Genomic DNA, 22,157 nt, shown 5'->3' with positions numbered 1-22,157 from the left:
TTTGAGAGTTAAAAGATTGAAACATTTTGCTGACATGAAGTCTTGTTTCGCTGTCAGTCTTTTTACATCAGTGCAAAACTAGGGTATGCAGATAAAGACCACTATTCATCAGCATGCATTGATAAATCCCATGGCATGTAAAAAAAAAAGGTGCGACCAAATCATATGCTGGTGCGACCAACTGAGGAAGTTGGTAGCACCAGTGCAACCAGTGGAAAAGTTAGTCTGGAGCCCTGATACACACACAAACAGCTATTGTTATTCAAATAGTTATTCTTACCCAACAACATTATGGAAGAAGCTGGATGATCACTCTGCTCATCCAACACATTATGCAAATTATATGTTTATTGCATTATGATACTGTATGCTCAGCCATAAATTCAGCTTTTCTATAATGTTCAGGATTTTATACACATTTACAGGTTTTAGCATTGAGGTCTTATTATTTGTGGGGGTGCTACTGCTGTACTTATGTGCTTTATATATCCAGATGTATTTCTAATATTCTGACCACCTCATGTATGTAAACAGGGCTGACAGAAAAAACTATGAAGTGCAACATCACATTATTTAACTATGACCTCAGGATTTCATTTACACATTTCTGACTGGTAGCGAACATTAGTGAAGTGTTGGTCACTAAGCTAGCTGCAGTTAACTATTCTCTTCCAATAAACACTAACTAAAGCTGGCTACATAAAACACAACTACTGCCTAGATTCATGAGAGGACGGCTGAAGTGTTTAAAAGTGAAAGATACAGTAATTTCATCAACTTACCAGCGCGCGAGCTTCAGAAACACTGGAAATGAATGGGGTTCAGTGCTGGAGCTGTCGGTGTGTTTGCTGGAACTACTATCGGCTGCTCCCGCTCATAGCTCCGCGACACGCGTCACTTCCGCATTCCTCAGGTCTTCCTCTTCTCCTTTGGGCTTATTGGCGGCTCGCATTCTTTAAAAGAGCTTTACAGCTATCTACTGTTGGCAATAGATCAGAGACAATGGCTGAGTCCCAATTCGCCTACTTATACTACGACCTAAAAGTAGGCTATGTACTTTTTTTGTGAGGAAAAAGTACATACTTTTGAGTGTGTAGCAAAAGAGTATTTTTATTTGTATTTTTTTATTATTAATTAAAAATGATTGTACATGCATATGAATACATCAGTAAACATGTCACAGGAACTTACGAGGGAAGGGGAGGGAAGGGGAGGGAGGAGGTATCAATAAGTCAGTTCATATCAAGCTTGTGTAGTAAAGAGTTCATCATAGAAAGAAAGAAGCATCGTGTTTTTCTTGTTGTTAATTCTTCGAAGCGTGGATAAGAGGTACTGGAATTCAATGAGAAACATTTAAAATATAGGTTTTTCTTTTTTAAATTTCTGTTTGTGAATGTAGTGTTTGGATGTAAGTATAAAAAAATGGTAACAAATTCAATACATTTCTGTTTGTGTGTAAAATAAAAGACAATATCTCTTTTTGTAAAAGTGTAAGAATTATCAAGAAAACCAAGGTGATTAGATAACATCAACCAGAAATTACGTACAACATCACATTCATAGAAAACATGCAAAATGGATTCATCATCTTTGTCACACAATGAGCATTTTTGGCCAATGTCCATGTATTTGGAGAGCAACAGATTACAGGGGTAGCCTATATTTTGTGAAGTATTTTAAACTGAATCTCTATTATCCTGTTGGAAATGCACAACTTGTATAGTAACAATCTGGTTGTCCCAAAAGAATTTCCCTCTGGGAGAGCTCTTATTCTTACTATGTATCACATTTCTAATACATTTGTTGTTACATTTTCTATCAGTGAGCAAATAGCCATTAATGGTGAGTGTAGGATTATAACAACTCTTTTGTAAATATGAGGAGTGACATTTCATAAGTTGTAGAATACCAGAGGGGATGGCTTTACAAACAGTGATAAATTCATGAGCACGTATGGGAAAATTAAAACAAGACATTAAGTTTTCATAAGTCAAAATGTTACCTTGCTTATCAAAAAGGTCAATGATAAAAGAAACACCATGTGCATGCCAAGAAGGGAAGAAGATGGATTTGTTTTTGACAGTGATGTCTTGGTTGTTCCATAAAAGTGATTTGTGGGGAGAAAAGTTATGGACATAAATCAGTTTCCAAGATAATAGAGCTTGTTCGTGGAATTTGGACAAATGGAGAGGAAGTTTAGAAGGGGAGTAGTTAATTTTCAACCAGTTAATTTTAAAAGTGTGGTTAGTATCAATAAAATGAATGATTTCAAGGCCTCCATCTGACCTATTGTTTGACAAGACAGATTTTTTAAGCTTGTGTTGCTTGTTTCGCCAGAGGAAGTTTAAAAAGATGCGATTGATGTCGTTACATGTGGATTCTGAAACAAAAAGGGATAGAGAAGGATATACAAAACGACGTGAGAGACCTTTCGACAGAAGGACTCTGCCAATGATAGAAAGGTCCCTCTGGAGCCAGTTGTTAAAAATGCTTTTTGTGATTTTCATTCTGGGAATAAAGTTCAGTTCTTGTCGCATTTTAGGGCTCTTACATATGTGGACACCTAAATACTTGACAGTGTCTTTTACAGGAATGCCATGTGTACATTTTTCATCTGTGCTATAAAGGCAGAGGGCCTCACATTTACTTAGATTTAAATTTAGACCAGAAGCCTGGGGGAATGACTGAATATTTTTAAGTATAAGTGGAATATGTTTTTTGTCTGTTAGGAATAATGTTGTATCGTCAGCAAGTTGGGAGATTCTAATTTCTCTATCAAAGATGGTTAAACCTTGTAGATTTGGGTTGCTAAGGATCTGAATCGACATGAGTTCCACCACTAAGAGGAAAAGGAAAGCTGATATAGGGCACCCTTGTCGCACACCTCGATGTATATTAAATCTTCTGGACGTGTTGTTATTAATGATCACAGAGCTGATAATATCTTTGTAGAACATCTTAACAGCAGATATAAACTTAGGACCAAAACCAAAGATGTTTAAGGACGCAAAGAGGAATTCATGTTCGACGGTGTCGAATGCTTTGCAGAAATCTAAGAATAAAATAATGGCGTCTGAGTTAATAGAGTCTGCGTAATCAATTAAGTCTAACACAAGTCTTATGTTGCAGCTAATATGCCGACCTTTCATAAATCCAGTCTGTTTCATTGATAAGGTGGTGTAGTCCTGTTTTGAGTCTGTTTGCATAAATCAAAGCAAGTTACTTGTATTCGGTGGTAAGCAGACTTATTGGACGCCAGTTGTCTATAAATATGGACGCCAGTTGTCTACAAACTATCCCACTCTTTTGCTGCAAGCCCCCAGATAACAACCAAAAAACGACAGGCACCGCTGCCACCAAAGCCTGCGGGCCCAGCTCGCCCTCCCCCTCCTGTGAGAGCTCTTCGGCCTCTGCCACAACGCCAGGGCCCACACCCTCCTCCTTCTGCTCGAGGTGAACCAAAAACAACTGATACCAGCTCTCAGTGATATGTGTCGGGTGCCCGCTCTGATAACAGTAACTTTCTCAAATGTTTACAAAACAAGCGGGAACCCAGTGTGCCTGTATCTTTCTCTATTGCTGTTCTGTTACAAGATAGAAAGTCTAAGGCCTTCAATAGCCGTACAGCAAACCCATCTAATCTGCTGCCTATTACATGTGAAAGTAAGATTGATGTGGGGACAAAAAGTAAGACTGTTAAGTTAGCACTTTTAAACATTCGTTCACTTAAAAATAAATCACTTCTAGTTAACGACTTAATAACCACAAACAACCTAGATTTTATGCTTCTAAATGAAACCTGGCTAGAAGACAGCTACAGTGCAACAGTCCTCAATGAAGCAGCCCCTCCTAACTTTACTTTTATGAGTGTCTGCAGAGCTGTTAAGAGAGGTGGGGGTCTAGCTGCTCTTTTTAAAGATATCTATCAATGTAAGCAAATATAATTTGGGAATTACCCTTCTTTCGAATATCTGGGTATTGTGTTAAAAGGTGCTCCACGCATTTTACTCATCATTATTTACAGGCCACCAAAATACTCTCCAGCCTTTGCTGAGGACTTTACAGAACTGTTATCAACAATTACCTCAGAGTTTGACTGTTTTGCCATTGCTGGAGATTTTAACATCCACACAGATAATGCAGAAAACAATATGGCAAAAGAAATCAAAACTGTTTTAAAAACTTTTGATCTGACTTAGCATGTACATGGACCCACACACAATCGCGGACACACTCTAGATTTACTTATCAGTAAGGGTCTAAACATTTCATTGATTGTTATTAAGGATGTACCGCTGTCTGATCATTTCTGTATTTTCTTTGATATATTGATCTCTCCTGCCACTGAAGCTAGATCTGTGTCTGTCAAGAAGAGATGCTTAAATGAGAACACTAGTGTCCTATTTATGAAGGCTATATCCTTAACACCAAGCATATCTGCTGACTCTGTTGATTTTCTCCTTGATTCTTTTAACTCAAAAGTTAAAGGTGTAATTGATGATATTGCTCCTGTGAAAGTCAGGAAGAAGAGTGGCAGACAAAAAGCACCTTGGAGAAACTCAACAACAGTGCAAAATATGAAAAGACAATGCAGAAAAGCCGAGCGCATGTGGCGGAAGACAAAACTTGTAGTCCATTATAACATCTACAAAGACGGCCTTCATGCTTTCAATATGGAACTAGGCAAAGCTAGACAGACTTTCTTCTCAAATATTATAAACAGCAATTTAAACAACACACGCACTCTTTTTGCTACTGTAGAGAGACTGACAAACCCCCCAAGCCAGATTCCCAGTGAAATGCTCTCAGACAGCAAGTGCAGTGAGTTTGCTTCTTTCTTCTCTGAGAAAATCAATAATATCAGAAAGGTGATCAGCACTTCCTTGAGTTGCACTGGGGTCAGACAGATCAGACCACCTGAGAAAGTAGTTACTATGTCTGACTTCAAAGAAATTAATGGCAACATTTTGGAAGAAACCGTACAGCACCTTAAAACATCAACCTGCGCTCTTGACACACTTCCCACATCATTTTTCAAAAGTGTGTTAAACAGTTTAGAAGCAGATCTTCTAGAAGTGGTAAATGCCTCACTTCTCTCTGGGAGTTTTCCAAACTCCCTGAAAACTGCAGTTGTCAAGCCCCTCCTGAAAAAGAGCAACCTAGATAAGACCATATTAAGCAACTATAGGCCGATCTCAAATCTTCCTTTCATAGGCAAGATCATTGAAAAAGTTGTCTTCAATCAGCTGAACAAATTCTTGAGCTTGAATGGATCCTTTGACCATTTTCAATCTGGTTTCCGACCGCACCACAGCACAGAGACAGCGCTCATAAAGATAATAAACGATATTCGCTTAAATACTGATTCAGGCAAATTATCAGTGCTGGTACTACTCGACCTCAGTGCTGCATTTGACACTGTCGATCATAACATACTTCTGGACAGACTGGAAAACTGGGTGGGGATTTCTGGGATAGTTCTAAAATGGTTCAGGTCATACTTAGATGGGAGAGGTTATTATGTGAGTATAGGAGACCATAAGTCTGAGTGGACATCCATGACATGCGGAGTCCCTCAAGGCTCAATTCTTGCACCACTCCTGTTCAACCTGTATATGCTCCCAATGAGCCAAATAATGAGAAAGAACCAAATCTCTTACCACAGCTATGCAGACGACACACAGATTTACTTAGCCCTATCGCCTAACGACTACAGCCCCATTGACTCCCTGTGCCAATGCATTGATGAAGTCAACAGTTGGATGTGTCAAAACTTTCTTCAGTTAAACAAAGACAAAACTGAAGTCATTGCGTTTGGAAACAAAGATGAAGTTCTCAAGGTGAATGCATACCTTCACTCTAGGGGTCAAACAACTAAACATCAAGTCAGGAATCTTGGTGTGACACTAGAGTCAGACCTTAGTTTCAGTAGTCATGTCAAAGCAATAACTAAATCAGCATACTATCATCTGAAAAATATTGCAAGAATTAGATGCTTTGTTTCCAGACAAGACTTAGAGAAACTTGTTCATGCTTTCATCACCAGCAGGGTGGATTATTGTAATGGACTCCTCACTGGACTTCCCAAAAAGACCATAAGACAGTTGCAGCTCATACAGAACGCTGCCGCCAGGATTCTGAGCAGAACCAGAAAATATGAACATATCACACCAGTCCTCAGGTCTTTACACTGGCTCCCAGTTAAATTTAGGATTGATTTTAAAGTATTATTAATGGTATATAAATCATTCAATGGCCTAGGACCTCAATATATTGCAGATATGCTCACTGAATATAAACCCAACAGATCACTCAGATCACTAGGATCATATCAGCTAGAAATACCAAGGGTTCACTCTAAGCATGGCGAGTCCGCTTTTAGCTATTATGCCAGCCGCAGCTGGAACCAGCTTCCAGAGGAGATCAGACGTGCTCCTACAGTAATCACATTCAAATCCAGACTCAAAACACTTCTGTTTAGCTATGCATTTACTGAATGAGCACTGTGCCAATGTTCGTCCGACTGTTTGTACTGTACTGTATTTTATTTTATTTTTCTAAACTGTTTTAATTATTCTTATTTCTTTTATTATTTTAATTTCTTCTATGTAAAGCACTTTGAATTGCCATTGTGTATGAAATGTGCTATATAAACTTGCCTTGCCTTGCCTTGCCTTGCCTATAAATAGGGGGTCTTTCCCAGGTTTTGGAATTAGGGAAATCACTGCCTGCTTCATTGTGGTGACCATTTCTTCATTCTCGACACATTCTTTGAAGAGATTGTAGATGGGTTTTCTCTAATATGTCCCAGAAACGAAGGTAGAATTCCACAGGTAGACCGTCTATACCGGGACATTTGCCCTTTTTCATAGTTTTTAACGCATTGTTTAGTTCAGATATGGACAGCTCTGCATCACAGAAAGATTTAAACTCATCGGCAGCTTTAGGTGTGTGCACATGTATCTCTTGTAAGAAGGTTTTACAGTCATCTTCATTAAAGTTTGACTTGTATAGATTTTCATAGAAGGTAGAAACAAAGTCAGATATTATTTTGGGATCTTTAGAGACAACATTATCAATACTTATGGAAGACAATGACTTGCGTTTATGATTTCTTTTTTCAAGAGCAAAAAAGTAGCTAGTATTTTTTTCTCCCTCCTCCATCCATTTGGCCCTGGATCTTATAAAAGAGCCTTTGGCCATGTCTGAGTATAATCTATCAAGTTCAAGTTGTGTAGCTTTTAATTCAGTCAAATCATTTTCAGAGTGATTGTTTGTTTTCAATAGTTCGTCTAGTTTACTCATAAGGGAAGACTGTTTTAATAGTTTATTCTTTTTCAATTCTTTGCTACGTTTGATGGCAAGAGACCTGACATTATATTTAAAGAATTCCCATTTGTTTCCAATAGAGTTCATAGAAGAGTTTGTGGGGGTGTTGAAGCATTCATCTAGGCATTCTTTAACAGAGGCATTAAATTCACGGTCATCTAAAAGGGTAATATTAAATTTCCAATAGCCACGGGATCCGTGCTGGCAGTTAGATGTAGATAGTTTCAGAGAAATCATTTTGTGGTCAGTTAATGGGGCATGGGAGTGCTGGACACACATAACATGCTGCAATAGGGAGGGTGAAATAAAAAAGAGGTCTATTCTTGTGCGCTGCTGTTGAAAAAGCGCCATGCATCTGTCACAGAAAGACTGTCACATAGGGGGGCGAGCACATCGTTTAGACTGGACTTTGGGGATCGGGCTGGAAGCCTATCTATACAATTGTCTGGAGCTTCGTTGAAGTCACCACCAAGAATCAGTTTAGCATTAGTGTATTTGTTTTGAATTTCTATAATTTTGTTGGAGAGGTCAGAGAAAAGTTTCCTATTGTCACTCTTAGAATTGTAACCATATACATTACACAATAGAAAACAAGTATTATCAAGATTAAGTACCAGTATTTGCCACCTTCCAAGACCGGAAGAGATGGATTCAACCACCTCTCCTTTAAACTTATGCATTAATATCATAACACCAGCAGAGTGATTTGAACCATGGTCAATGTAAATGGAGTTACCCCACTGAGATTTCCAGAATTTACAATCTGTATCACAAGAGTGAGATTCTTGAAAAAGGACCAGGGGCCTCATTTATAAAACTGTGCGTAGGAACCTTACTAAAAGTGTACGTGCGCCCGAAAGCCAAAAATGGCGTACGCAAAAAAAAATTCAGACTTATAAAACCGTGCGTACGCCAGAACCTGCGCAGAATTCACTTTATAAATCCCAGTCAGCGGAAGATTGTGCGCACATCCACCCAAAATAACCATATATGGCGCTTACAACGCCTAGTTTTACTATGCATATCCTCATCTACATATCATTTGCATATGATTATTCATCCACGTGATAACTTAAACGTTATCACGTGGATGAATAATCATATGCAAATGATATAAACGGTACAAGAAACATTACATTAATACAAATCAAGTAGTTGTCTATCCTTGCCTTGTTTTTGAATAGCCTACATAAATCAAATAGTGTAAAATACATTTCAGAGAAAGTTTTTCTCAATCTTTTCCACTGGCCGAATTGTATTTTTAATTGATATTTTTAATGGAAACAGATAGGCCTTGGGCATTATTTGCACGAAACTATTTTCTCAGACAATCTGGTATTATCATGATAAGCAATTTAAAACATTAAAACAAAGCATGCCAGAGGAAAAGTGTTCAAAAACACAGCATTAACAACAAATATTTCTATTGACTGAATTTGAATATAAAAATGTTGTAACTTCTCAGTAATGATTTCATGTTTAAGTGCTTAAAGGCAGGGTAGGTAGAAATGGTCTAAAAATTTTATTTTTCAAATTTGTTTAAACTTTATGTACATATCAATACATAATTAAAATGTAAGTACTCTGAAAAAGAAAGTATCAAAATCGAGTGTCTGTAGACCTCTCACGACTGTTTTAAAGACATCTCATTATTTCCATTCACTCCACCCCCTCATTTCTGTGCTTCTTCCAAAGCCACGCCCCCAAAACACATGAACGCGCGACTCCGACCGCTGAGCTAGAGGACGCATTATTTACCTGAGACAAGCGGAGGGGAAGGGGCATTTTTTTGCCTGGTTTGCCTTCACTAACTGCATATGCCGGTACTGTAAATTTAGATTGCTCTTTCTCTGCCATTGTTTTGGTATTCCTAGGTTCAGTGCCTTCTTCTTCGATAGATTTTATTGGCAGCTTGCAAACATAGTGCATTACCGCCATCTACTGGACGGAGGTGTGATCAGGTTCCGTGCCTCTCGCACTCCTCAAATCAAACGGTCGCGCGCAAGTGGGCAGGTGCTGTGTGGCAAAAGGGTGGTTGCCATGGTTGCGAGAGAGTGACAGTCGCCTAAGCCAATCCTTTGATTCGTCCCGAATCGAAATAATGAGTTGTGTTTAATACAGATTAAACGGTCTAGAGTCACTTGATTTCACTCTTTTTTTCAGAGTTCTTACATTTTAATTATGTATTGATATATATAGAAAGTTTTAACAAATTTGGATCTTTAATTTTTAATAAATCCTACCTACCCTGCCTTTAACTCCATTAGTTTAAATCATTATTTTATTTATTTAAACTGTTATTTGCGTCAGTTTCACTAAACGGCCCAACGCGCTCGCTGGCGCGGACATTTAAGAAGGGATGGATATTTGCTTCAAGTGACAGGCTTGGTGAGTGAAATTATATTTGTATTATCTTTCTGTATGTTAAATTTTCTTTAGATTTTCTGTCTAAAAGTGACCAAAAAGACACTTAACTCCAGCTCACCATCGGTGTCGCCAATTCCCTTTGTCTCCAGAATGTGCGTACGCACCGCTCAAAGTTTGCTTAAAGGTGCGCATATTCTCCCGTCAAGTTTGTTTTTTATAGATCACAACCTTTGCGTGGGAACTGGCGTACGTACGTTTCCAGCCCCGTTTTGTGCGTACGCACGCTTTATAAATGAGGCCCCAGGTCTGCATCAGTTTGTTTACTAAACAAAAAAAGTGCTTTTCTTTTAGTTAAGTCTCTTATACCTCTAACATTTAGGGATATAACATTAAGGGAGTTGAATTCAAAGTTGTGCATAGATACCTCGGGGGGAGTATGGGGGGGAGGAGGAGGAGGGAGGTAAAAACAAAAAAGCTTGGTTACCTGGGTTACCTGAGCTTAGAAAGGGGCCGTCCCAGAACATGACAGCAGTGATAAAGATTTTCGAACCAGAAATAGATTCAAACATCAGGGATAATATTGTTTACCAATAATAGATCCATATCTAAATAATTTTGTAAACAGAGAACATTTCTAGTGCAATTTCGTATTCAAACGGAACCATAAGTGAACAGTTCAGTCAGTCAAGGCTTTAGCCTAACAAAAAATAGATTAAAACAGTAGGGATAATATTGTTTACCAATAATAGATCCATATCTAAATAATTTTGTAAACACAGAACATTTCTAGTGCAATTTCGTATTCAAACGGAACCATAAGTGAACAGTTCAGTCAGTCAAGGTTTTAGCCTAACAAGAGAAGGCATAACAATGAAAAGGTGATTGTGTTTTTTTTTTATTTTTTTTTTAGGCTACTAGAGTCTAACTACAGTGAACAGGATCATAACAGTAAAGCTTCATTACGCTTACTCTTCCAGTGTAATTCTTTGGCCTTTGATGTACGCATGGGGGCCCTTCTTTCCTTCCTCTTTGGCTTTTTTGACGAGTGGCCAGAGCTTGGCTCTAGCTGCTGCATCGTCTGGGGAGAGGGCTTCAGGGATGCGCAGGTTCTTGCTGAGAAGATATGCGTTGTTCTTCGCTGCTCTCCAGACGTGGTCTCGATAGTGTCTCATGGAGAATCGCACGATTGTTGTTCGATGAGAGCCGTCCTTCCTTTTCGCGCCCAAACGGTGTACTATGTCGACTGTGCTGGGAATATGGTCGCTGATATGCAGGGCAACTTTAGCGAGAACGTAAATGACTAGCTCTCGAATGTTTTCATCGTCTGCCTCCTTTAATCCATGAATTTTCAAATTCCAAAGCCTACTGTGTCGTTGCATCTCATTCATTTTCAATTTCAACTGGATGTTTTCTTGTTTAAGCTTTCCTGTCTCAGAGTCTATTTTCTGTATTTTTTCACTGTGGATAGATACTTGATTTAAAAGAGATTGTACCGTTGATGTGAGAGTTTCCAAGGCGTTAGCAGTGGCATGCGAAGCCTTCTCGATCGACGACAGTTTCTCGAGGATGATACCAGTAGTTGAGTCGTCGTTGTTGATAATTCTAGTTTCGCATACTATTTAGGACGGATAGTATGCGAATTGGGACTCAGCAAATATATCACAACTCCCAGAACAATCCGGGCTGGAGCTTTCAGTGTCGCTGCGTGTTCAGCTCCTCCATCTCCAGCCAAAGCCCATCACATTCCAGAGATCAGGGATAATGATACTAAACATAATAATACTAATAGCCTATCTATATTCTATAGATCGAATCTGTTCTATTTAAAAACTGTATTATTATTACTGTATACCCCCTTATACTGAGTTTAAAATCATCTTTAATGTTAATTGTTGATTACCTCTCATCTGAAATTCTTCAATTATCTCACTTCTTTCCTCTAAATATGTATATATTTATTAATATTACTAGTATATTTATTGATATAGGGGGGAATAATAATAATAGGGGGAGCATTGGGAGCAAATAGTCAGTCATCAGGATCTAAGGATACAACACAAACAACAGTAACCGATGATGACGATATGCAAATTTGCAAGACCATTATCGACGCATATGCAGGACGCAAAAAAACGAAAATTACTGTTGCACTAGTCTGGACAATGTCTAGGTCTGTAAGTTTTATTTCTCTGCCAAATAACTGCTTAAGCTGGAGAAACTCAACACACTGCTGTTCAATATGTTTCAAAAGTTGTTCATTTTTCCTGTGTCTCAAAATGTTTTAAATGTTTCAGTACAACAAAATGCGAAATATAACTTGTTTTTTAATCACTCTCATTGCCACAATGTGTTTTGAAAAAAAGGAAAGAAAAACTTTCAAAATCTTTTCCTTTTGGTTGAAGATAATATTTTAACAGTGCAAAAGTGGTCCACATTTCATTGATCCTAATTGTGTCCCAACGAAGATGCGATGCGAAGTCAAGTGGCTGTTTATGCGAAATTCTACCCGTTTACAAATATGATTGTATTGTTGTAATGTTTTTTCTTGGGTTAAAAATAAATATGTGTTTATTTAGCATGTTTGTTTTGTCCATATGTGTTTTGACCTCTCTAAAGTAAATTAAGAGTTTGGTTTTTCATCATAATTGTGTACGCAACAGTGCCCCCTTTTGGCTATCAAGCAGCAGTAGCTTCAGTTTAGTAAATTTCCATAACAATTTAGTTGCAGAGCAGAGCGCCAGTGCTGTTTTCTTTTGCTGCATTTCTTTCTATTTACATTGTTGCCTTGGATACTATTTGTCCGTAAGTACTGTACATATTACTAAAAAATGTTAAAAGTAATTGTACTTATCTTATCCCATATCTTTGGGTTATTGGAGTTTTCTCATGTCAAATGACTAAATTGATAGTTAGCATAGCTATTAGCTATGACTCAGCATTTCTGTTGCTATAAGTTGTGTACTTTAGGTATCTGTATTGGTTTGATCTTATTTCTGTTTTGTCTTTTGCCCTTTGTTACAGTTTTACAGTATAATAAGAAAAGTAAAGTCTTCGTGGAACCCAAGAAAAGTTATGCCTTGTGTTTTCTTCAGGAGAATTTTACACTGTTAGCTGACTGTCGAGCTTTGAGGAAGCAACTCATTGCAAGGACAGTATAATATGTTCTACTACTGAGTTTCCCAATTGATAGGCCATGCAGGTCCCAGCTGCTACGATGATTTCTTTTTTTTTTGCCCCCCCCCGGCTCGAATGTCAAACTCCGCCTATACTCTTGGGTAAAATCCCTTCTTCCCATACCCTGTTATAAAACATACTCGGTTACCTAACGTAACCTCGGTTCTCTCTAGAAGAGGGAACGAGTATTGCGTAAGTTGCCTACGCTACGGGTAAAGTTGTCTTGATGAGGGAGAAGTTGTTAAAAGAGCATCCATTTATTTTAGGAAAAAAGAGTAACAAATAGTTTTCTAGATGTGCCTTTTTCATATTCAGAGTTAAAGAGGGCATTAAAAACTCTAAAGCTTCAACTCCAGGACAGGACGGAATTAGTAATGTAATGTTAAACAAGTTAAGTGAAGAATCTCTTACAATCATTCTAGAGTTCTCTTACGAGAGGTTCTCTCGTATTGCATAAGTTGCTTACGCTACGGGTTAAGTTGTCTTTTCTCGAGATCTGAAGCCAAAAAATATCCTTAATTTTGTATTTATTGTCAACACAGTGCGGCAGACAGCAGACCATAGCAGGCTGTACGAGCGTGCTCATTGGCTGTCCTGCAGCAACTGCAGCAGCCTACCAGTGAGCCCCGCGTGACGTCGCGCCCTCCACGCGTCTTGCCCGCCAGAATGGGTGTGGCTAGCGTGTATAAAAGAGGGCTCACAGGCTGGAAATCTGTTTTTCATAGACTGAAGCGAATAAGCTTGTGACGCGACACGGCAGGTTACGGAATGCCTAAAGGCGGCGGAGCGAGTGATGTTATCACATAGGAGGTTATCACTATCATCACTATCAGATGCTGGCAGAGCCGACAGGGAGATGATCTGCGCCCCTAAAGGGAGTGTCAATCGCTTTTGGGACGTAACCATGTCTTGGTTTGAGGATGACTTTAGAGTCGTTAGGTCCGAAATCGAGACACTCGGGGCTGACAGACAGCGCAAATCCCCCACGCGCTTCACTGATGCCAGAGCTATCAGAAAAACGGTTTTGAGCGAAAGGTATTTCAAATCCACGGAATCTAACGGTTCAAAGGGGAAAGCTTTCAGGGCCTCTAAGACCAAAGAAAGATCCCGCATAGGAACCGAGGGGGGCCGCGAGGGGTTTATCCTCCTGGCTCCTCTAAGGAAGCGGATGATGAGCTCATTTCTTCCTATTGCATGGCTGCGCGTCGTCTCAGCGAACGCTGCGATAGCTGCAACATATACTTTGAGCGTGGAGGGGGACCTGCCCTTGTCCAACAGCTCTTGTAGTAAGGAGAGCACCCGCAAGACCCCGCATATGCGTGGATTCAGGCTCCTAGTGGCGCACCATTTAGTGAACACTGACCATTTAGATGCGTAGACTGCGTGATCGTGTTTATGACCCCTTCTGGCAGATCAGCGGGTATCCGTTGATTATACACGCATGCAGTGACCAGCGCTCTGGATGGGGATGCCAGATCGATCCACCGGCTTGAGAGAGGAGATCTCTCTTCACCGGGATCGGCCACGGGGGCGAGTGCGACAGCCTCACTAGCTCTGGGTACCAGATTTGGCTCTCCCATCGCGGGGCTATGAGGAGCACTGAGTGGCGTGTTTTCCTGATCCTCTTTATTATCTGTGGTAACAGAGAGATCGGACGGAAAGCATACAGCGGGCGGCTGGGCCAGGTTTGGGCCAGCACGTCCTCGCTTTTTGAGAAAAACCTCAATGAGCGTTGTCCTTTGACGCAAATAAGTCGACTTCCGCCCTGCCGAACAGGCGCCACAGTAGCTGGACTGTCTGAGGGTGCAGGGACCATTCTCCCGGGGGAATGTTGTCTCTGGACAGTCTGTCTGGACCGACATTCAACTAGTGATGAGCCCACACTAGAAGGCGTTTTGTCAGATTGCAGAGATTTCTGGATCTGACACCGCCCTGTCGGTTCACATAGGACACCACAGACATGTTGTCCGAACGGACTAGCACGTGGTGATCCTGTATATGTGGGAGGAAGTGCTTGAGCACGTTCTCGACCGCTATCATCTCCAAACAGTTTATATGGAGGCATTTCTCCTTGTCTGACCACAGGCCAAAGACCGGTTTGCCCTCGAACAGAGCGCCCCAACCTAAGTTGGATGCATCTGTCGAGATAACTTTGCGGTGCGAGACGGCTCCCATTATCACTCCCCGCTGGGACCAGTCGGCCGCTAACCGGGGTCTCAGTGCTGAAACGCAGCTCTGAGTCACTCTGATTCGTATGCCGCCGAACGCCCAGGCTCGGTGAGGCACACGAGCGTTCAACCAGCGTTGTAGAGGGCGCATATGTAGCAGACCCAGCTGAAGCACTGCTGCAGCTAATGCCATACAACCCAGCATCCTCTGAAACATTCTCAGGGGTGCGGCGATGCCCAGCTGGAAAGATGCGGCCAGGTGTTGGATACGCGCGCGCTGTATCGACAGCCGGGCCGTCATTGCCACAGAGTCCAGTTCCAAGCCCAGAAAAGAGGTTGACTGACTGGGCAGTAACGAGCTCTTGGTCCAGTTGACCGTGAGACCCAAGCTTTCCAGGTGGCTGAGAAGCACGGTTCTGTGAGAGATAAGTTCCTCCTCTGACTGTGCTAGAATCAGCCAATTGTCCAGATAGTTCAAAATTCAAAATACAGGACGGTGTACTGATATACCTGACCATCGAAGGCAAATCTCAAGAATGGCCTGTGACGGGGTATTATCTGGATCTGAAAGTAAGCGTCTTTCAGATCGAGGGAAATGAACCAGTCTCTCGGGCGAATCTGCGCGAGAATCTGTCTGGTTGTGAGCATTTTGAACGGTCTTTTCATATGAGCTTTGTTCAAATATCTCAGATCTAAAATTGGTCTGAGAGCTCCGTCCTTCTTGGGCACGGCTGATCACGGCAAATAACAGCTGTAAAAACCTGCCTCGCTCAGAGAAGGGTGTACCGGTTCTATAGCTTCGCTATTTCTTCACGAAGTAGGTGTGCTACTTCCTCATTCACTCTCGTCTCGGTTCGCGCACGAAAGCGCGGGGGACGGCGAGCGAACTGCAGAGAATAGCCCTCTCTCACTGTGCTCAGCACCCATTCTGACACGCCTGGAATAGCTTCCCATGCTTTCGCATGTACAGCTAAGGGCAGAATGACCTCCGGGTTCCGATAGCCGTGATGCACGGGCTCGGGACCTGATTCGTAGTCGCGGGCACGGCGCGCGCGCTCTCGGTGCTTGAATACGGCGGCTTGCATACAGAGATGGCTGGCCGTTTTACACACATTGTCCCGGTGGCTTTGGACTGGGAACATATTGTGTGAGGGACGGCGCACGAAAGCGGCGCCGGGGGTGCAGTGTTCGTCAGTATGTGTGAGCGGTGAGCACGCTGTGGACACGTGACCTACATTCAACACTCGAGCGGCTTTTTTCTGCTTTATGGGAGTGGGCTCTGATAGAGACACAGGGTTTATAGTGCTTGTGTGTAGGGGTGAGCACAGAAACGTGGGCACATTTCCTACACTTGAAACACATGCGGCGTGAGCCGGATAACCAGACACTAAGCTCTTTGCAAGCTCTAGACGGGAGGGCAGTCTTTGAACGCCATCCAGAGGGCGACCGCCTCTTCCACGGGGGGAATGGCATTGTACCCCTTCTCGGCGGCGCCGTCAACCTGTGAGAGCGCCGCTGAGGTATGGGAGGAAACTCTCGCGGAGAATGGAGCGTTCCATGATTTAGAGAGTTCCGCGTGAAGCTCTGACAGGAAAGGTGCAGTCCTTGATGCGGGTGCTCGGCGTCGGAGGCAGAGAAAGCAGCCGTCGAGCCTGTTCGGCGCTGGTTGTTCAGGCGGTGACCACTTGAGGCCAAGCTGGTCAACGGCCTTGGTGAGAAGGCGCAGAAGCTCCGCATCCTCGCCGGCCTCCTGGACTGACGAGGAGGGAGTGGACCATTCCTCGCTGTTAGAGGCCAGGATAGAGCAGCTGTCAGCGGCGGCGTCCTCTTCCCGTTCATCTGCCTCATCCCCTGAAGCGGCGGCGGCGCTGGCGAATGCCGCCGGCTGTGCGGCCGGGAGGGGGAGCGGAGAGGAAGAAAGAGAAGCTCGAGGGAACGGGTCCGGCGAGCTTCTTGTTGCCACAACGGTCTCCGGTGGTCTCTGAGAGTGGCGCTTCTTTCTGCAAGGCCCCGCAGGGACAGGCGGAGTGACAGCTTTGTCGCTGAAAGCTTCAAGTCGAGCGAGAAGTCACTCTCGAAGAGAGTGCGGTAGAGGCGTGTTCGCGGCCCAGGTGAGTGAGTGCAGATGACGTGGCGGTCTCCGTTGCTGAGCGGGGCTCGGCACGAGCCACAGGAAACAGCTGTTTTAGGAGAGAGAAAGTGTGTGTCGCGGGGCGAACACACACAGCAGAAAAAGGATATGCCGCCGGATGGCGTAGCAGGCACGGTTGGCTGAACGCGGCGAAGACGGCCGGCTTCTCCAGACACTTCCTAGGCTTGCTGGTCGCTGAATTCACCGGCGGCGGCTTCTCAAGATCCAGAAAATCAGATTTCCAACCTGTGAGCCCTCTTTTATACACGCTAGCCACACCCATTCTGGTGGGCAAGATGCGTGGAGGGCGCGACGTCACGCGGGGCTCACTGGTAGGCTGCTGCAGTTGCCGCAGGACAGGTACAGCCTGCTATGGTCTGCTGTCTGCCGCACTGCGTTGACAATAAATACAAAATTAAGGATAATTTTTGGCTTCAGGGGCCTCATTTATAAAACTTTGTGTAGGATTTGCGTCATAAGTGGCGTACAGATGAAACATAGGACGTGCGTACGCACAGAAATATTCGGATTTATAAAACCGTGCGCACGCACATCCTACGCAGTTTTCTCTTAATAAATCACAATCAATTCTAAATGTAGCGCAGCTTTTGCGGCTTCATGTCACGCCCATAGTTGCCCATAAATAGTCCGTGAAACGCCCACAAGTTAATATTCATCGATACGAAATCATGGCAAACACAGAGAAGAAAACCAAGAAACGTAACTTCACTCACGTCATTACGCATTGTGACGGCATCATGGCATTTTATTACCATCAATTTGATTACATCTGACAAGCTACAGATGTGTTATGAGGATGAATTGCATATCATGCCAATATTATTGCAGAACATATTTCACTTTTCTTTTTGCAAATGTGTTAATTTGCATTTCTGTTGTAATCTTTGTTTGATTTTGTTTGTTTTACACTGCAGGTCGATCAAACGGGTGTTCGTGTATAGGCTGTTAATTGTAAGACTTGCTTTGTGAAGTCTTCATGTTATTTGAGAGGCAGTATTGCCATTTCTTTTACACAACGGTCTACAGTTTCACACACTTTCACGTGTTTCTTCCATCTGCCGACGGTGTCGCCATTTCTCATTTCACCCGTTTTTGTGCGTACGCCTGGGTCAGAGCTTGCGTGAAGGACCGCACATTTTCTTCTCTTAACACTACAAAGACATTTCACCTATCAAAATAAACCACATAACAGAATAAAGGTATATCAATGTCCATTTCCCACCACTCCTGTGAAAACTACAATGGCACGCAAGGTTTTTTTTTTTTTTTTTTACGTTATCGTGAGAAGCGGAGCGGAGCACAAGAGAACAACGGAGTCTGAAGTAGCTGCTTGCTTAAAAGATCTTGCTCACCTCTCAATCATCCAATTTCAAAACTGTTTTCACAGGATGAATTTTGAGTTCATAAGCTTTCGAATGATACCTAATCTATGATGATTACTAAAATATGTGATTGTTACGTGTCCATCAAATTAATTAAAATGGAACATCATAACATATAAAGACCACAGAGATTCAGTGACAGTGCATAAATTATTTATTTATAAATGATTTAAGGCGAGACACTACAGGTGAATAGGGTAAAATTTTTAAATAATAGATATCACCATGAAACTTCCTCAGTTCATTACTTACACAAGTTCATAAAAAAAATGTTTTACAAGTTTTTGAAATTTGTATGTTTAATTATGCAAATTAGGTATTATCTCATTAAATATGTGCAATTTTGCATATTTTTTCAGTAGATTTATCTGAAAATATGATAAAGCCAGAAGCAAAATTATTTTTTCATTTTAATTACACACAAGATGGAAAAAGATGTTCAGAGGGATTTCGGGATATATGCTTTCATTAACTAGGAAATCAAAATATACTGTGCATAGCCTTAAAATATCGATTTTCACCATTTTTTTTAAAATTAAAATGTCACATAAATCAGGCCAGGAATGATTTATTAACAAATCCCTCTGAACAGATCTTCAGAATACTGCTAAGTGTATAACTGGAAAGTTTGGTGTACATAGGTGCTACATAGGCTGAGATGTTTCTACTGGAGAATGACAAAAAAACGCAAAAAAATTATTTTGAGAAAACGGCAGTTAAAGATTTAATAGTTCTAAATGAGATTTCGTCGTTAGCTTTAAATCCCCCTTTGGACATTCACGATTGGTTACTGATAGAAAGGAAATGCCCATATTTGGTTTACATAGCGTTGTGCATGAGACTCAGAGCTTTACAACGATCCCGGACATGACAGACTTCAGTAAACAGACGGAGCTCGGCGTGTCGCGTTGGAATACTAACTTCCTGGTAAATTCGGGAGAAACTTACTGCCGCAAGTAAACAAAATGTAATAAAATAAACATCGTAATGTATATTTTCAGCGTTTTCTTTATAGCAGCTTGAAAGAATACATATTGAAGGAGTAAACTCAGCCAAAATCTCAAAACTGACCACTGCATGAAAAATCGATGTTTTTGCCTGCCGTGTCTCGCCTTAAATGATGAATAATTTGTCATAAGCAGAGCATGGTGGTAAAAGAAAGTAACAAAACAAACAGAAAGAAAACCCTGCGCACACATATGTCTACCGGAGAAATAACACTTGCCTACCTCCCGTTCGAAAACAAAAGACAATGTTCTCCGTGAGTCTTCCGGGTCCTCTGACTGCTACCCTAACTAATCCTAAACTAAATAACATGTGAAAACCCATCACCAATTACCACCAGCTCTAAATAAAGTTATAAACTAAATCTAACAGAACGTGCATTCCCCTCCGGGAACGTGCTTATGAAACACGATCATGAAGTCGACACGAGAAACTCCATAAAGAGGCATAACGTGCCGAGCACACGAGACACCTCGGAGCACGCTCCGTCTGCCACCAGAAGCTGATCGGAAGTGAGAGTGAGAGAGGAAGCGGATATCAAACAAGGCGTCTTTAAAGCAGTTGCCCCATGTCTATGGTTGCCCCACCCACAGTCAGCAGTCGGCGGGATGTCACGTGACCTATTCACCTTATTCCGGAAGTAGCACTGGGTGGCGCCATCCGCGTAATCTCACTTCCTGGTTTAGCTACTTAGCGCTTTGTTTGCCCTGGTCCAATCTGTTATATAATATTATAGCCAAATGCGTTGGCCTATGGTTATTAACAACTGCTGCAACGTACTAAAGTACATTTCACTTGAAGCTTTTGAAACAATGCCACAATCAAATTATTTAATAGCTGTGTCTTTCTAATAGCTATTACTTAGTTATGAAGATGTGCACAAACACTACTACATGTAAAGTTTGAAACATTATTACACCACAGTTTGTTTGCTTAATCACCAGATACATTTGCAGTGTATAGCCAACAGATGAGAAAAAAATAGCCACGAACTGGTGTAGAAAGAAAGTAGAGCCTCAACTAGATGAACAAGAGGGTAACGTTAGCTTAGCTAACTGCTAGCTGCAATTTCTTATGGTTTGATCTCTAACACAAGTAATGGCTGTAAAATAAATCCAGCGACTGAATTCTAGAGGACCATAGCTTTCAAACAAGGTATAGCATGTGTATGTGTCCTGTAGTGAGACCATTACAACATTAGATGTGTGTGGCTAATGTAGGCTAAACACTACACATCGGCCGGGCTGCGATCAGACAGGCAGACGGGTCATATAAACACCTAAAAGTCGTTTAAAAATTACCCTGAGAAACAGTGCATTGCTGTGCTGTTGGTACACACGTACATAGCACATTTGGCACAAATTAACTTATCTTATGTGACATTTTATCAGTGAGACTTCTCTGCAGTTCTCCTCGAAATTGAATGAGGGTCCGCTAAACCGGAAGGTGGTTTACAACGGAAGTACTGGACAGAAGTAAAAGTGGGCGGGGCGGAATAAGGTGAATAAAGGAAACAGAAACACAACCGCACAAAGCAGCACAAACACTGTTCCCATTAGGCTTAACAGCGTAACAGTGATACGAAAAAAAAAGTCCAAAAAAAAAAAGTGCGCCAATCGTCCAGCTAGCAGGACCAGGACGTGACAGTTAATTAAACCCGTTTTTCTCAAAATTTCGTTCCTGGAAATCATAGCGATCAACAGACTTCAGATAGCCATAACTTTTGTTACCAACAAACGCTGAAATAAATAAAAACTGATTTGGAAAAGGTTAGGAACCAGCTTTAATATGGTATCAAGTTATTAACACCTGTAATCGGTAAAATTTCACCATGTGGTGGGTTTTCCCAGATCGCATCACATATATTAAAATAGAAAACTATTTTATTAATGATATTATTAAAATATCATAATATGTCACAATATTATTTTTTTTATTGTTTTTTATCAAATAAACGCAGCCTTGGTGAGCAGAAGACTTCTTTCAAAAACATAAAAAATCTTTAAAAAACTTTTGACCAGTAGTGTATATATATATATATATATATATATATATATATATATACTTTTTTTATGTACAATTCATACATTTCATTTTATTTATTTGAGTTTCATGTAAATATTTATTCATATGTATGTTGAATGCTACACTTAATACACATTTATAAACTTAAATATTGAAATGTGCTTTCTCTTCCTTCATAACAGTGTAATGACAGTGTTTTACTCCGGTGGGGCCAATCTTCATGATCTTTCCTAGGGCCCCACAACCCCACGGGCCGGCACTGGCATTGACTGGCGACTCCCTCACACGTCCTTTGTTAAAATCGCAATTTTCTCACGGTTTACAAGTAGTTTGAAACATTTGGGATATTGTAAGTAATCAAATAAACAAAATATATAACAATGGCCTAGTGGTTTTTGGATATTTTACTGCAAAATTCTTCCATAGTGCACCTTTAATCTTGTGTTCTGTCTCAGTCACCAGCTGGTGTGCCCAGGTCGGCCACTAGAGGGCACTCCTCCTCTGACCTTTGCCACTCAGCCATGAACTTCAGTCCCCATAATCCTTTGCCCGGAC

General features: G+C 41.3%; 2 protein-coding genes across 2 annotated transcripts in view; one reads left to right on the top strand and one right to left on the bottom strand.

Moving 5' to 3' along the window:
• LOC311301482 (uncharacterized protein) overlaps positions 1 to 887 on the bottom strand; it is a 36,871-nt gene extending 35,984 nt beyond the window's left edge. The window contains exon 1 of the mRNA XM_084426630.1: positions 783 to 887. The gene's annotated coding sequence lies outside the window, so the exon portion shown is untranslated. The remainder of the gene's footprint in view (positions 1 to 782) is intronic.
• LOC311301520 (uncharacterized protein) overlaps positions 1 to 22,157 on the top strand; it is a 402,121-nt gene that overhangs the window by 300,490 nt on the left and 79,474 nt on the right. The window lies entirely within an intron of this gene.

This window comes from Rutilus rutilus (genome assembly GCF_951802725.1).
Source record: "Rutilus rutilus genome assembly, chromosome: 1".
NCBI classification, from domain to species: domain Eukaryota; kingdom Metazoa; phylum Chordata; class Actinopteri; order Cypriniformes; family Leuciscidae; genus Rutilus; species Rutilus rutilus.
This window is presented reverse-complemented; position numbering and strand designations above follow the sequence as displayed.